General features: G+C 38.8%; 1 protein-coding gene across 1 annotated transcript in view; it reads left to right on the top strand.

Annotated features, from left to right (window-relative positions):
- The first annotated feature begins 7,307 nt into the window (after positions 1-7,307).
- PRKAA1 (protein kinase AMP-activated catalytic subunit alpha 1) overlaps positions 7,308-15,176 on the top strand; it is a 50,516-nt gene continuing 42,647 nt past the window's right edge. Inside the window, exon 1 of the mRNA XM_040495957.1 lies at positions 7,308-7,430. The gene's annotated coding sequence lies outside the window, so the exon portion shown is untranslated. The remainder of the gene's footprint in view (positions 7,431-15,176) is intronic.

Here is a 15,176-nt window from a genome sequence, read left to right as displayed (position 1 = left end):
ACAGGCTCCACAGTGGACCCCGATGCCAGGCTCGATCCCATGACCCTGGGATCATGACCTGAGGCAAATTCAAGAGTTGGGCACTTAACCGACTGAGCCACCCAGGTGCCTCCCCACCCCAAGAATCATTTTAATACAGTTTAGAGTTCTTTGTCAGATTTAATCTAAGTAAAATTTGTGCTGACTTGGCCAATATAAATATCTGTAAAATATGCTAGACAGTCATTGTCTAATTTAGAAACATAATGTGAGCCACAAATGCAAACCATGTATGTAGTTTTAAATTTTCTAGCAGCCACATTTAAAAATGTAAGAAAACAGGGTGCCTGCCTGGCTCAGTCGATGGAGCATGTGACTCCTGATCTCATAATCATGAGTTTGAGCCTCATGTTGGGTGTGAGATTACTTCAAAAAAAAGGTAAAAAGAGGTGCCTGGGTGGCTCAATTGGTTAAGCACCTGACCCTTGATTTAGGCTCAGGTCATGATTTCACAGTTCGTGGATTCAAGCCCTGGGTCTATGCTCAGCATGGAGCCTGCTTAGAATTCTTTCTCTGTCTCTCCCCCACCCATGCTCTCTCTCTCTCTCTCATAAATAAACTTTTTTTAATGTAAAAAAAGTGAAACTAATTTTATTATATATATATTTTTACATTTATTTTGAAAGAGCGAGCAAGCAAGGAAGGGGCAGAGAGAGGGAGACAGATTTTAATATTTTTTAACAGTATGTCTAACATCATTTACCATGTAATTAGTATAAAACTGGAGATATTTTTCATTCTTTTTTCATACCAAGTCTTCAAAATACAGTCTGTATTCTATAGTTCCAACACATCTCAGTTCAGATGTCACATTTCAAACGTTCAATTGCTATGTGTGGCTAGGGGTTACCCTATCGGGTAGCATGAACCTTGACATCAAGTTTAGCATTTTGATGTTGAGTGATCATTGAAGCTGTCTGAATCAGAAATAGTGTTGGGGGCACCTGGTGGCTTAGCAGTTAAGCATCCGACTCTTCATTTTGGCTCAGGTCATGATCTCACGGTTTGTGAGTTTGAACCCCACATTGGGCTCCATGCTGACAGCGAGAGCCTGCTTGGGATTCTCTCTCCCTTTCTCTCTGCCCCTCCCCCACTCTCTCTCTTTCTCTCAAAATAAATTTAAAAAAAATGGTGCTGCATTCACCATGTAAATCTATAGGTAAAATCAAAACATACAAAAGTTACTACCTTTAGGTCAATTAAGCCCAGCTTTTTACCTGTAAATTGGTAAAAATAAATAAGTAAGTAAGTAAATAAATAAATAAATAAATAAATAAAATGTTGTGCCTATCTAATAATGTTGTTGTTGCAAAGTGTTCCTATGAGAACAAAATGAGATAGTACATATAAGTTATCAGCCCAGTGCCTGGTAAAAGTTTGATAAATGTTAGTGGTCATTATTATTACTATATAGGTATCATTCCTGGATAAGGGATATCACTTTGATAATAGCAGAAAGTCAGAAAGAACCCTATTAAGACAACATGTATCTAGGTGAATCGACTACAATCAATGATCTATGCTATATTAGACTCCATAGCACTGTAGGCTCAGAAATTTGACTTGATCAGAACAATGAGCATGGCTTATCTCTCAGGTGAAACTCATATTAACCAAGTAACCAAGATGACCATATATCCAACAAACTTGTTTTTAACCTTCTGTCTACAAAAGTAAACTGAAAACTGTCTTTGTGCCAGGCACTGATCTAGGCATTGGGGATAGATCAGTGAACCAAGAGGGGAAGGAAGGAAAATGGTCATGGATAAGCCTAAGTCATGTTTAAAACAAAATGACCATCAACTCTTATTATCTAGTTAGGGGTAGGTTAACCATTTGGGAATTATTTCTGATTAAGGATCAGCTACTTGGCGAAGATTCAGTTGAAAGGCAGAGGGAGGGCGCCTGGGTGGCGCAGTCGGTTAAGCGTCCGACTTCAGCCAGGTCGCGATCTCGCGGTCCGTGAGTTCGAGCCCCGTGTCCGGCTCTGGGCTGATGGCTCAGAGCCTGGAGCCTGTTTCCGATTCTGTGTCTCCCTCTCTCTCTGCCCCTCCCCCGTTCATGCTCTGTCTCTCTCTGTCCCAAAAATAAATAAACGTTGAAAAAAAAAAATTAAAAAAAAAAAAAAAAGGAAAGGCAGAGGGAGCAGACAAGGCATGATCCCGAGATATCTACTACATGAGTTCAGGTTCAATCTCAAGGTCATACATTCACCATTTACTCAATTTCTCCACCACACCATGCACTTCACCTGCCTTCATGGTTAATCAGCAAACTGATTAACCCACTCCCAGATAATTAAAAATTGTTTGAAAATTGGTTTGCCAACTTATCAAAAATATAACTGTCAAAAGGGTAGAATGCTTTGGAAGTCTCAACAAACACTTTCTTTAACTCTGAAAGAGCATTCTTATCTTTCTGTTCTTGAGAAAGCACCTTTCCATAGCTTCCATGAACTGACCAAAGAAGAAAGCAGGAAATCCTTGTTTTAACAAAGAGCTAGTAGGCTGAAAGACATGGTTTAAGATCAGATGCAGGGCCTTGGAACACAGCCAAGACAGTCTAATGCATTCCACTCTAAGGCCAACCCAAGTGGGTCTGGACCTGAAAGCAGACGCAATTACTAGGGAACCTGTGAGGAAACACTGATCCAACATTCCCAGTTCTAAACATGTATACTATCCAAGCACTATCACAAGGGCACAAAGTTCTATGACTACGGGCATTTATTATTGCATTATTTATAATATATACTTTAAAAACCTAAGTCCCCTAAGTAGAGGTTGAGTTAAATAAATTAGAGTACATTCTTACAATAGAATAGTAATGCAATTGTTAAACACACACACACACACACACAAGGCCTCACTATAAAGCTACAGTAGTCAAAGTAGTGTAGTACTCGTATAAGAACAGATATAAATAAGTAGAACATATCAGAGTCCACAAATAGGCCCACACATATATGGTAAATTGATTTTTAAAAGAGGTGCCAAGGTAATTCAACGGAGAAAGAATAGTCTTTTCAGCAAATGGTCATGGAACAATTGGACGTCCATATGCCAAAAAAAATTTTTAAATAAAAAGAATCTCAAGCCATACCTTATACTATGAAATCAAGATGGATCATATGTAAAACCTAAAACTACCCAATACTATGAAAAAAAAAAAAAAAAAAAACAGGAGAAGATCTTTGTGAACTTGGGTTAGGCAAAAATTCCTTAGATATGACATAAAAAGCACAACCTACAAAACAAAAAACTGGTAAATTGGACTTCATCAAAACTAAACATTCCTGTTCTCCAAAAGAAGTAATTAAAAAATAAATAAAAATACCAGACACGAGCTTGAAGGAAATATATGCAAAACATATATGACAAATGACTTGTATTTAGAAGAAGTGAGTAATTAAAAAAATTAATTTCCCATTTTTTTAAATGGGCAAAAGAATCAAACAGACAGTTCACCAAAGAATAATTAAGCATGACAAATAAACACACGAAAAGATGCTCAACATCATTAGTCGTCAGGGAAATGCACATTAAAACCACAATGACATAGCACCACATATATACTAGAGTGGCTAAAATGAAAAGCAAATAAATAAAAAATGCTAATACCAAGTGCTAATAAATGCTTGTACATTGCTGGTGGAATTGAAAAATGGTATAGCCATTTTGGAAAACAATCTGGCTGCTTCTTATAAAGTTACACATATACCTACCGTGCAACCCCAGCAATCTGACTCTTGAGTATTGTATGCTAATGTGTATAGCAGGCTATTCCTGCTCTCCGAACTGAAACAACGCAAACAGCACAGCACGAATGGAGAATAGGTAAATACATTTTGGTATATGCACATAATGGGATACTATTAAGTAATAAGTAGCAATAAGCTACTGACACATGACACAACCTGGATAAATCTCAAAAGGGTTAGGCTAAATGAAAGAAGCTGGATGCAAAAGTCTATATATTGTATGATTTTCTTTGTATGGCATTCTGGGAAAGGCAAAATTATGTGGCCAGAAATCAAAAGGGCACGAAGGAATTTTAGGGGGTGGTGGAGGTATTCCATATTTTAACAGTGGTGGTGGTTACTGTATATATTTTTTTCGAAACTCAATGAATTCTACACCTACAAAAAGGTGAATTTTATTAAATGCCAATCATACTTGAATAAATGTGTTTAAAAATAAAAAGAAGGAAGGTCAGAAGACAATGGAGCAATATCTTCAAGATTCTCAAGGAAACTCTCGAAGTTAAAACCCTATATCCAATCAAACTACCAAGTGTGAGGGTAGAATAAAGCCATTTTCAAATACATAAGCTCTCAGAAAAATTTACTTCCCTGTGCCTTTTTCTTAAAGATACTGGTGGAATAGATTTCACACAAACCAGGGAAAACAGAAACAAAAACAGGCGAAAAAAAAAAAAGGAAACCATTGTTTTGTATACATGAAACAATTTAAGTCCAACACAGGACAAAGGTAAAGGGACTCTCTAGGAAGATGGTGAAGGGGGATTCTTGGGTGATAACTCTGACACATGTGTAGAAGGCAAATAAGGTAAGAAAGCTCTGTCTAGGAGAGTTGTGTTCAAGAAGATCAAACTAATAATATATATCACACATGTTTTAATGTCTTAAGAGATTTTAGGCAATTGGAATGGGGCTGAATCGATAAGTACATAGAAAACTAAGCAAGTAAAAAACATGACAAAGCATTAATTAATACTTTCTGCATGTCATACATTTCATGCATATTATTTAAAAAAAATGTTTAATATTTATTTTTGAGAGACAGAGAGACAAAGGGTGAGTGGGAGAGGGACAGAGAGAGAGACAAACACCCACAGAATCCGAAGCAGGCTCCAGGCTCTGAGCTGTCAGCACAGAGCCCGATGCGGGGCTCGAAATCACGAACTGTGAGATCATGACCTGAGCCAAAGTCGGATGCTTAACCAACTGAGCCACACAGTGCCCCTACTCCATGCATTTTAATGTCCTGAGAAAATATTTTAGACAATTGGTAGAGTTTGGGTTGAATTTATGATAATATATAGAAATCTAACCAAGAAAAAAACATGACAAAATATTAGTTCCAGACAAAACAGTCTTCTATTAAAGGTCTGTAATCAAATAAGACACCTAGAAGATTCTCCAAGGAAGAATTTCATAGAGTCAAGTAATCTAGAACCATTTCAGTAAAAATAAAACATGCTAGACTTAGACCAAATGCCTAACACAAACAGAATAAAATTCCCACATAAAACCATCTTAATTTCTGAAATTAAAAGTTCTACACATTTTTCCTTTTTGAGAGAGAGAGAAAGCATGAGCGCGTGCAGGGGCAGAGGGAGAGGGAGAATCTTTTTTTTTTTTTTAATGTTTATTTTTGAGAGAGACAGAGTGTAAGCAGGAGGAGGGGCAGAGAGAGAGGGAGACACAGAACTCAAAGTGGGTTCTGGGTTGTCAGCACAAAGCCCAATGTGGGGGCTCAAACTCACAAACTGTGAGATCATGACCTGAGCCGATGTAGGATGCCCAACCGACTAAGCCCCCCAGGTGTCCCAAGGGAGAGAGAATCTTAAGCAGGCTCCACACCCAGCACAGAGCCCAATGTTGGGCTCGATCTCAGGACTGTGAGATCATGACTCAAGCCGAAATCAAGAGTTGGATGCTAAGTCTACTAAGCCACCCAGGCGCCCCTCCACACATTTTGTAATGTACTTGAATCTGTGCTTTACTTTATATAAGAAAAATAATATATATAAAGAATAGGAGAATTAAATTAGTAATACCATGTACTGATTACATACATAAGGAATAATATTCCTTACTAAAACAGGAAAAAAATCAGGTGTTGAACTCCTTTCTTTCCTCCATAATTTACTAGTTACTGAGGAAACCACCAAAGCTAAATAACAGCATGCATCTATCTACCTATCTAATCTCCTCTTGATACATTCATCATAACTTTTAGCAAAGCTGTACCATTGTAAGATTCTTTTAAAAAGTATAAAATATTTTAAATATCTGAAGAAAATATTTTAGAATGGAGACCTATCTTAGATTTTTAACCATTTTATATTTTCCTTACTTCAAAAGCATTTAAGGGTGACAGAAAAGATAGAAATAAAACTCATATGGTTATTGCTAAGTGAAAGAAGCCAAGTCTGGAAAGACTCCATGTTATATGATTCCAATTAGATGACATTCTGAAAAGGGCGAAATGATAGAAACAGGAAAAAGTGGACAGAGTTGAACACAGGAAGCACAAGGGATTTTTAGGGTGGTGAAAATATCCTTTTTCTTGTTTTGTTTTGTTTATTTTTGATAGAGAGAGAGAGACAGAGCATGAGTAGGGGAGGGGCAGAGAAAGAGGGAGACACAGAATCTGAAGCAGGCTCCAGGCTCTGAACTGTCAGCACAGAGCCCGACACAGGGTTCAACTCCATGAACTGCAGGATCATGACCTGAGCCAAAGTCAGACACTTAACAGACTGAACTATCCACGCACCTCAAGTATGGTGAAAATATTGCAATACCTTAATATTGGGATACATGGCATTGAACCCAAACCCACAGAACTCTATAGCTGGAAGTGAACCTTAATGTATGCAAATTTTAAAAAGTCACTTGCAAGGTTGTGGTGTAAGGCCAAATATTAAGTCTTAATATTATATGTTGCCTTGACATCCGGTAATATTGAGAGGGCCTCAAATGGCCCAGCTCTAAGTTCCCCTCTCCATTCTGCTCCCACAGAGAAGTTTCTGTAGCCAAACAACCCTCGTTACCAAGAGGCCAGGCATAGTTAGTGCTAATCCCTGACTAGTGGGTCCCCTGACTAGTTCCCTGAAAGCTTGTAGAATTATTCAAACAACTAATCACATTCTTCATAGGAACCAGGAGGCACCCCACCCTCGTGATACTATAAGGACTGCCTTCTGAAGCCACTGGTTGTTCATTCTGTTCCTGAGTGCAACCTCTGTGTGGCCCGAATGGTATGTGGTGCCCCCCTCCGCTAGGCTGTGCATACATGTGACCAATAGACTGCTGTTGACACATCTGTCTTGTGTTGGGTGTTGTGTGTTTGGCCATCTCCATAACCCAAAGGAGGGAATTTCTCCCTCCCCAACATGGTGCATAGGAGATTAAAACAAAGGCCAGAGCGTCCCAGGAAGGAATGCAAATTGTGACAACATAATCTCCTGGTATTATGCGTGTATGAAATGACCTCACTGAAGGGGGTGGAGGGAAAAGGTGCTTACCTAAGGAAATGGTGGAGTCCAGACTAGGACTTGGAAATGAAGGGAGTCTATACGACTAACGACAAAAGGAACTGCACACAAGCACTGGACTCAAGTTGATACAGTTGTTATCCACAGGGGTGAGGTTGACAATTCTGATACTTCCATAAATATATATATGCTACTCCAGCTGAGCAATTAAGTAAATGGATGTTAAGTAATGGAAGCTAGGTTCTCACTGTTGGAGCAGGAATTTATAGGTAAGCAAAGGGAAGAAGATAGGATAACCTATGCAGTAACGAATTAGAGTTGGTTGTATGAAATCATGGTTAGCTTATTATAGAGAGGGGCAGTTCTACATATAGAATTATTTAGAGATATGGGTATATTTATTGGTTAGTATATACACATATATTTCCTTGCTCTGTCAGCTGAGAGGTTCTAGAAGCAATGACACACCACACACCAAATCTTGTGTTCTAATACCACTTTCCAAAAAAGGTAATCAGGACACCTTGGAGAAATGGCTGATCCTAGCACTGGGGCAGGAAATATACAAGATGAGCCTGCAGCATCTTGTAGTGCCAGAAAGTAAGAAAGTAGTAAACAAAAAAAGCAATAAAGGCTACATTGATGGAGGTATGTCAAAAGGACACAGGAGCCAACTGAAAAAGCACCCACTGACCAAAGCTGGAACAATTTGAGCAATAAAATGAAGAAGTATTGGATTATAACCCAGTTATAAAATAAATATTCATGAGTCTACACTGCTATAAATAAATTATTGAATAAATGAGTGAATGAATGAATGAATGAATGAATGGGAGACAAGAGGGAAATCTCCTGCGGAGAATTCTAAATAATTTATGTAGATAGCATACCATGAAGGAGTGGAAGCATAACTCTCCAACCCTTAAATGTGGGATGTGGTTAGTGATTTCCTTCCAAAGAATACAGAAAGGAGTACAGTATGGAAAGGAGGGAAAAGAGAGTAACTCTACAGTAGAGAAACCTGACAAACACAACCTTTGGCAGGTAATTAAAGTCAACATCAACAATGATGAACAAATCATGTGGATAGTATGAACACTTGATATACTGTGATTAAAATGGACCATTGTTTTTGTTCTTCCTCCCAAACCCATAACACCAGTGTAGCCATAAGGAAAACACCAAATTCCACAAAAGGCATTCTACAAAATGTCTGACTAATACACCTCAATAATGTCAAGGTCATCAAAACCCGGAATACCTGAGAAAACCAGAAATACTTGTCACGGCCAAGAGGAGCCGAAGCGGACATGATAATTAAATGTAATGTGGTATTCTGGATTTTGGAACAGAAAAAGAGCATTAGGTAAAAATTAAGGAAATTGTGGACTTAAGTTAATGATAACATATCAGCATTGGTTCATTAATTGTTACAAATGTAAGGTGTTGGTAATAGTAGAAACTCACTGTGGAGTTTATGAAAACTCTGTACTATCTTTACATATTTTCTGTAATGTTAAAGCTGTTCTAAAAAGTAAAGTCTACTAGGGCACCTGGGTGGCTCAGTCAGTTCAGCATCTGACTCTTGATTTGGGCTCAGGTCATGATTCCAGAGCCATAGGATCAAACCCCACATTGGGCTCCACGCTGGCCATAGGCCTACTTAAGATTTCTCTCCCTCTGCCCCTCTCCCTGTCCCTGTGCTTGTGCACTCTCTCTCGCAAATAAATATATAAGTAAATAAATAAATAAAATCTACTAGAGGCGCGTGACTGGCTCAGTCAGAGGAGTGTAGAGCTCTTCATTTCAGGGTAGTGAGTTTGAGCCCCACATTGGGTGTAGAGATTACTTAAATAAACTTAAAAAATTTTTTGTTTAAAAACTACTCATGTCTCTGGAGGCAAGGAAAATAAAAGCAAAAATGAACTACTGGGACCTCATCAAGGTAAAAACTTCTGCACACCAAAGGAAACAATCAACAAAACTAAAAGGCAACCAACAGAATGGGAGAAGATATTTGCAAATGACATATTGGATAAAGGATTAGTATCCAAAATCTATAAAGAACTTGTCAAAGTCAACGCCCCCCCAAAAAATTATTTAGTGAAGAAATGGGCAGAAGACATGAATACTTTTCCAAAGAAGACATCCAGATGGCTAACAGACACATGAAAAGATGCTCCACATCACTCATCATCAGGGAAATACAAATCAAAAACGACAATGAGATACCATCTCACACCTGTCAGAATGGTTAAAATTAACAACTCAGGAAACAACAGATGTTGGTAAGGATGCAGAGAAAAGGGAACACTCTTGCACTGTTTGTGGGAATGCAAACTGGTGCAGCCACTCTGGAAAATAGTATGGAGGTTCTTCAAAAAATTAAAAATAGAACTACCCTATGACCCAGCAATTGTACTATTTGGAATTTATCCAAAGGATACAGGAGTGCTGATTCAAAGGGGCACATGTGCCCCAATGTTTATAGCAGTGCTATCAACAATAGCCAAACTATGGAAAGAACTCAAATGTCTATCGATGGATGAATGGATAAAGAAGATGTGGTATATATATATGCAATGGAATATTACTTGGCAATCAAAAAGAATGAAATCTTGCTATTTGCAACAATGTGGATGGAACTAGAGTGTATTATGCTATGCAAAATAAATCAGAGAAAGACAAGTATCACATGATTTCACTCATGTGGAATTTAAGAAACATACCAGATGAACATACGGGAAGGGAAGGAAAAATAAGATAAAAGCAGAGGGAGGAAAACCATAAGAGACTCTTAAATACAGAGGACAAACTGAGGGCTGCTGGAGGGGAGATGGGTGGGGGGGAGGGGCTAAATGGATGATGGGCATTAAGGAGGGCACTTGTTGGGATGAGCCCTGGGTCTTATACGTAAGTGGTGAATCACTGGATTCTACTCCTGAAGCCAAGACTACACTGTATGTCAACTAACCTGAATTTAAATAAATAAATTAAAAAAAATAAGATTCTATCAACCACATTTTATAGCTTAAAAAAAAAATCTAAAAAAAGCATCTGGGGAGCCTAAAGAGTAATATTTCCCTGAAAGTAAAGAATAAATAACCGAAGAATAAGGCACACAGGGGAAATATGTGTTATGACATATGACAAATATGACAAGCCCAGGTATGAGGTTAGAACGCTAAAGTGCACACCTTTAGTAACTATCTTTGTTAGAGGCAGGCTGTAAATCTGGACAAGCAGGAGTGAAGAGGCTTTGTATGTCTGCTTCTTATCGCATCCCTTACATTCTTACACTACATCTGCACTGAGGACGGGATGGTAGCACAAGATTAGAGGGATCTAAGCTGGGCAGCTGCACAGGACTCAGTCTGTAAGGGATACTGCACATCTCTGGGGTGCCACGACATCACTCAAACTTTTGTCTATCTGAGCGCTTCTTGGAAAGGGATGGTGAAAAAGAACTACTTTGATAAATTACTTGGGGTGGGAGAAGACCCCCACCCTACAGAATGTGTGCTTGGTCGGTCTGTTGACTGCTAAGAAGTGAGGGTCTGGGAACGGCAGTGTCTTTGCTCCCTGGGACATTGTCCCAGCAATCTTCTATTTTGTACTCTTCCACTTAGGTGAATGTTCAACAAAAAAAATTTTTTTTAAGATTTTATTATTTTTTTAAGTAATCTCTACATCCATCATGGGGCTGGAGCTCACAATTCCAAGATCAAGAGTGGCACGCTTTTCTGACTGAGCCAGCTAGGTGCCCCAATGTCAAATATATTTTTAAAGAATATCGTTTTGAGGGGAACCAAACGAGTAGTCTGAATGGAGAGCCAAATTATTAGCCCATTCAAGATATCCAAGTGTTTATCAGCTCCTTGTATTAGCAAATTGAGTAAAAACAAGTTTAATAGTGACCAAAAACAGCAAAGTCCAATTATCTCTTTCTCTCTCCCTAATATTCCCAAGGATATTATTTCCCTTAACTGATAAGAATAGGGCAACAAAGTTTGGAGTTACATTTTTTGGTGAATGAATGCACTTTATGCTGCTGATCATGAATAGATTCACACGCCTGGTACTCAAGAGAATCAACTTGGAGGTGGGCAGGGCTGATGTTTTCTCATTAATAGTAAGTAATCCAACCAGGATCAACCAACCACCTGTACATAGAGATGGGCCAAGTGAGTCCTTGCAAACAGTGCCAAGATTTTCCCTAGAAAACTGTTCTGGGCCTGTATCTACCAGGGTAACTGAAGCTTAAAATTTCTCATCAGAGAGACATTTTTGCCTAAAAAGTTTCTAATTAGGAGTTAGGAATCGTCTACCCTACATAAACGGGATAATTATCCACAAACTAATTTTAATCACTGTAACTTCTTGGGAGCTTCTAATATAAATTGACTGCTCTTCTTTCTGTCTCTCCCATAGGCTTATATTGCTTCTGGAGCCTTGTACTTATCCATATTCTATCTTAGTAAGTCTTCTGTCCTTAGATCTCTTAATTCTACAAACTGGGGAGATCTCTGTCATACTCATTGCCCTACTTCATCTGCCATTTGTTTAGTGATGACGCCCCATCTATATCTCTAGACTGACCTTTCTTTGGAGTAATAGGCCTACATTACCAGTATCATCCTGGGTATCTTTACCTGAATGTCTTTGGATGCCCTAATGTTACAAATAGAATTGGAACATCCCAGTCCCCTAATAATCCCTCCAGAAGCCTAGGAGGTAACTAAGATTCCTTCCTTATCCTCTCTGTCCACACCAATCTCTGTACAATTGCTCATTTCATGTCTACATGTGTCTGGAGTTTTCCCCTTTTCATAATAGTGCCTATCTCATCACTCCTTCACCAGATAATCACCAATTCTCCTGTTTTATCACCACTTTGGTCTTGCTCTTTTCCAATCCATCCTCCACACTGAATTCAGACTTTACAATTTTTTTCTAACAGTTAAAGTTTTCAACTCTGTAATGTATGCATAAGGTTCAAAAACAAAAAGTTAAGAAGGGTACAGAGGGAAAAGGGTGCCCCTTACACCTGACTTCTTGGTCACCCTCCTACCAAAGGTACAGATAGCCATCAATTTCTTTGGTAAAGAAAGTAATTCTAAAATGCATCTACTTCATATCTTCTGTGCCTCATTATAATGTCCAAATTGAGAAGTGCAAATGAGGTCTTTCAGGATTTACTCCTGTTTCTCTTTTGTTTCTTCTAGTAAGTCCCTCTGTACATGTCGATTTCATCCCCTGTAACTACTTTGTTCTTCTCCAAAAGCCTAAGGCTTCTTTCCATCTGTGATTTTACTTATGCTCTTCCCCTTACCTGGGATCCCCATGTTCCCCCACACGATGCCACCCTTCTTTGAGTGTAGTGCAATATCTCTTACTATTCCCCTAACCATATTCAGGCTGAAGCCTTTGTGAACCTCCAAAGATAAAGGTTATGTATGCCTTCCCTTCATGAAACTCTTTTGAAAGGACCATATACAGGGGCACCTGGCTGGCTCAGTTGGTGGAGCATGGGACTCTTGATCTTGGGGTTGTGAGTTTAAGTCTTGTGGTTAAACGACTGACTCTTGATTTCAGCTCAGGTCACGATCTCACAGCCAAGAGACAGAGCCCCGCGTCAGGCTCTGTGTTGAGGGTGGGGCCTGCTTAAGATTCTCTTTCTCCCTCTCTCCCTCTGCTCCTCCCCCGTTTGCGTGTGCACATGCACGCTCTCTCTCAAAATAACCCCCCCCCAAAAAAAAACCTTTTTAAAAAAGAAATATATATGTGTTTTAATTATAGCACCTATCACATTGCCTTGTTGAAGGCAGTACAGTGTTCCTTTGTTTTGTGAGTCCTCAGAGTTTAGCAAACTAATACCTAGTTGTTATTGAATATTAGTTACAGTGTAACTACAAGTAAACTAAGGACATATGAAGCTGCATTAATAGAAGTGCGGTCTTAGAATTTTTATTTCTGGCTATCATATTCACTTTTTAATTTTTAATTTTAATTAATTTTAATGTTTGTTTGTTTGTTTATTTGTTTATTTTGAGAGAAAGAGAGAGCGTGCACAGGGGAGGGGCAAAAGAGAGGGAGACATAGACTCTGAAGCAGGATCCAGGTTCTGGGCCGGCAGCACAGAGCCCGATGTGGGGCTTGAACCCACGAACCGTGAGATCATGACCTAAGCCGAAGTCAGACGCTTAACTGACTGAGCCACCCAGGCCCCCCCTGGCCACCATATTTAGAGAAAGAGATTGAAGAAGTGTAATATCCACCTGACAGTGTATGGTTTACTAACACTGTGATGGCCTTAAGAAAAGACCAAGAGAATGCACAGCTCCCTTAGACTCTCCAAAGCACCAAAAAGGAAACAGTCGACAATTACTTAGCTTCCTTATACCAGCGGTTTTCCACCGTGGTGTTGGGTCATTGTGGCGTGTTTCATCAGTGCCGCAGTGCCGAGATGTATGCAACTTGTTTGTACTAATAAAAGCTGAAGTACTGAAATCGGAAAACAATTTACTTTTCCCTCCCTCTTAAACAATGCGGAATCAAGGTTGCTCCTGTAAAGTCACTCCTGTCCACTTATATTCCAATGTACTCTGCTGAGTATAGGGGCAGAATTATAACTGATGGGTTTGGAAACTGGGGGTGAGCCACAGTTTGCCTTATCTTCACTTCTACCCTGTGACAATGTTGATTGAGCATGTGAATATTATCTGTCTTGGGTGGGAGAAATGTAGAGAACTATCACCCTAGACTATGAGCTCAAGGGTAGGGGCCACGAATTTTCATTTTGTATTTATCCACCGTGTGGCAGTGCTTGAAGAAAGAAAGGAGGAGGGTTTGTGGATGGATCAATGGGAGAATCAAAGGAAGAGAGGGTGGAAGAAAAGGTGACAAAAAACTTTTTAAAAGGAATGAAGGAAAGAGAAAAAGCAAAGGATTAAAGGAGACTTATTATTTACTTTCTTAGAAACTTAACTGAATTCAGTGTTTAACACAACATAAGGAAAAAAAAAAACAAAACAACAACCCAGCAATAAAAGCTGCTTAAACAGAGACTATGGGAGACCAAATAAGGCGACTTCTAAGTTCCTATTCGATTCTTTGATCTAAGATGCTAGGTTTTATTTCCCCAACAATGCTTTTGAGTAAACAGTGGCATTTAATGAATATTTATTAAATAAAATTATAATCTAAAACATTATAGCAGAAACAAACTGATTTTTCTGTTAAAAAAAGTTTGTATTACTTTTTAAATTGGGTTTTCATAGTTTTGTGGAAATTGACAATTGGTTTGCAAAATTCAGCTTCAGTTTGCTCCCTTGTAAGATCCTCTGTGGCTTAACCACAAAGGGCTGAGGTACTTTGTGATTTTTTTTCTTTTAGGTTAAAAGAAATAACAGAATTTTGCTAGGCTGAATTCTAGACATGATGCAAATTTAAAGTAATTTAAGATGATATTTCAGGGTAGGGGATTAAAGTTTTTTGGTGTGTGTGTGTGTGTGTGTTTTCCCTGAGAGAATCCAGCAAGCTATTTCTGCTTTGTAAAGATCCAAAATGTCTGAGCTGCAGAAACTCACAAGGCAAACAAGTAAAGGTGAAGAAACCAGACAGCAAAAATTACAACTGTGACCACTGCCCACCCCACAAATATGTCATAGTCAAAGACTTCTTAAGTTTCTGGTCCTTCAGAATATGTACTGTCCATAAAAATTCATCCAAGGCTAGTTGTTAACTATTCTGTGTTTATTTGATCAAAAGCTCAAGCTTTTGCTTCTTCTGCGGTGCCTCGGTTGGAACAAAGCCGTGCTTAATGCATGTTACTTTGATTTCATAAATAGCATATAAAAATCAGAGGAACCGGGTAGCTTTGGTTAGGAAAAAAA

This window comes from Herpailurus yagouaroundi, unplaced genomic scaffold (assembly GCF_014898765.1).
Source record: "Herpailurus yagouaroundi ecotype Mexico unplaced genomic scaffold, PumYag 29, whole genome shotgun sequence".
Classification (NCBI taxonomy): Eukaryota; Metazoa; Chordata; class Mammalia; order Carnivora; family Felidae; genus Herpailurus; species Herpailurus yagouaroundi.
The sequence above is the reverse complement of the archived record's forward strand: the minus strand, read 5'-3'. Positions and strand labels throughout refer to the sequence as shown.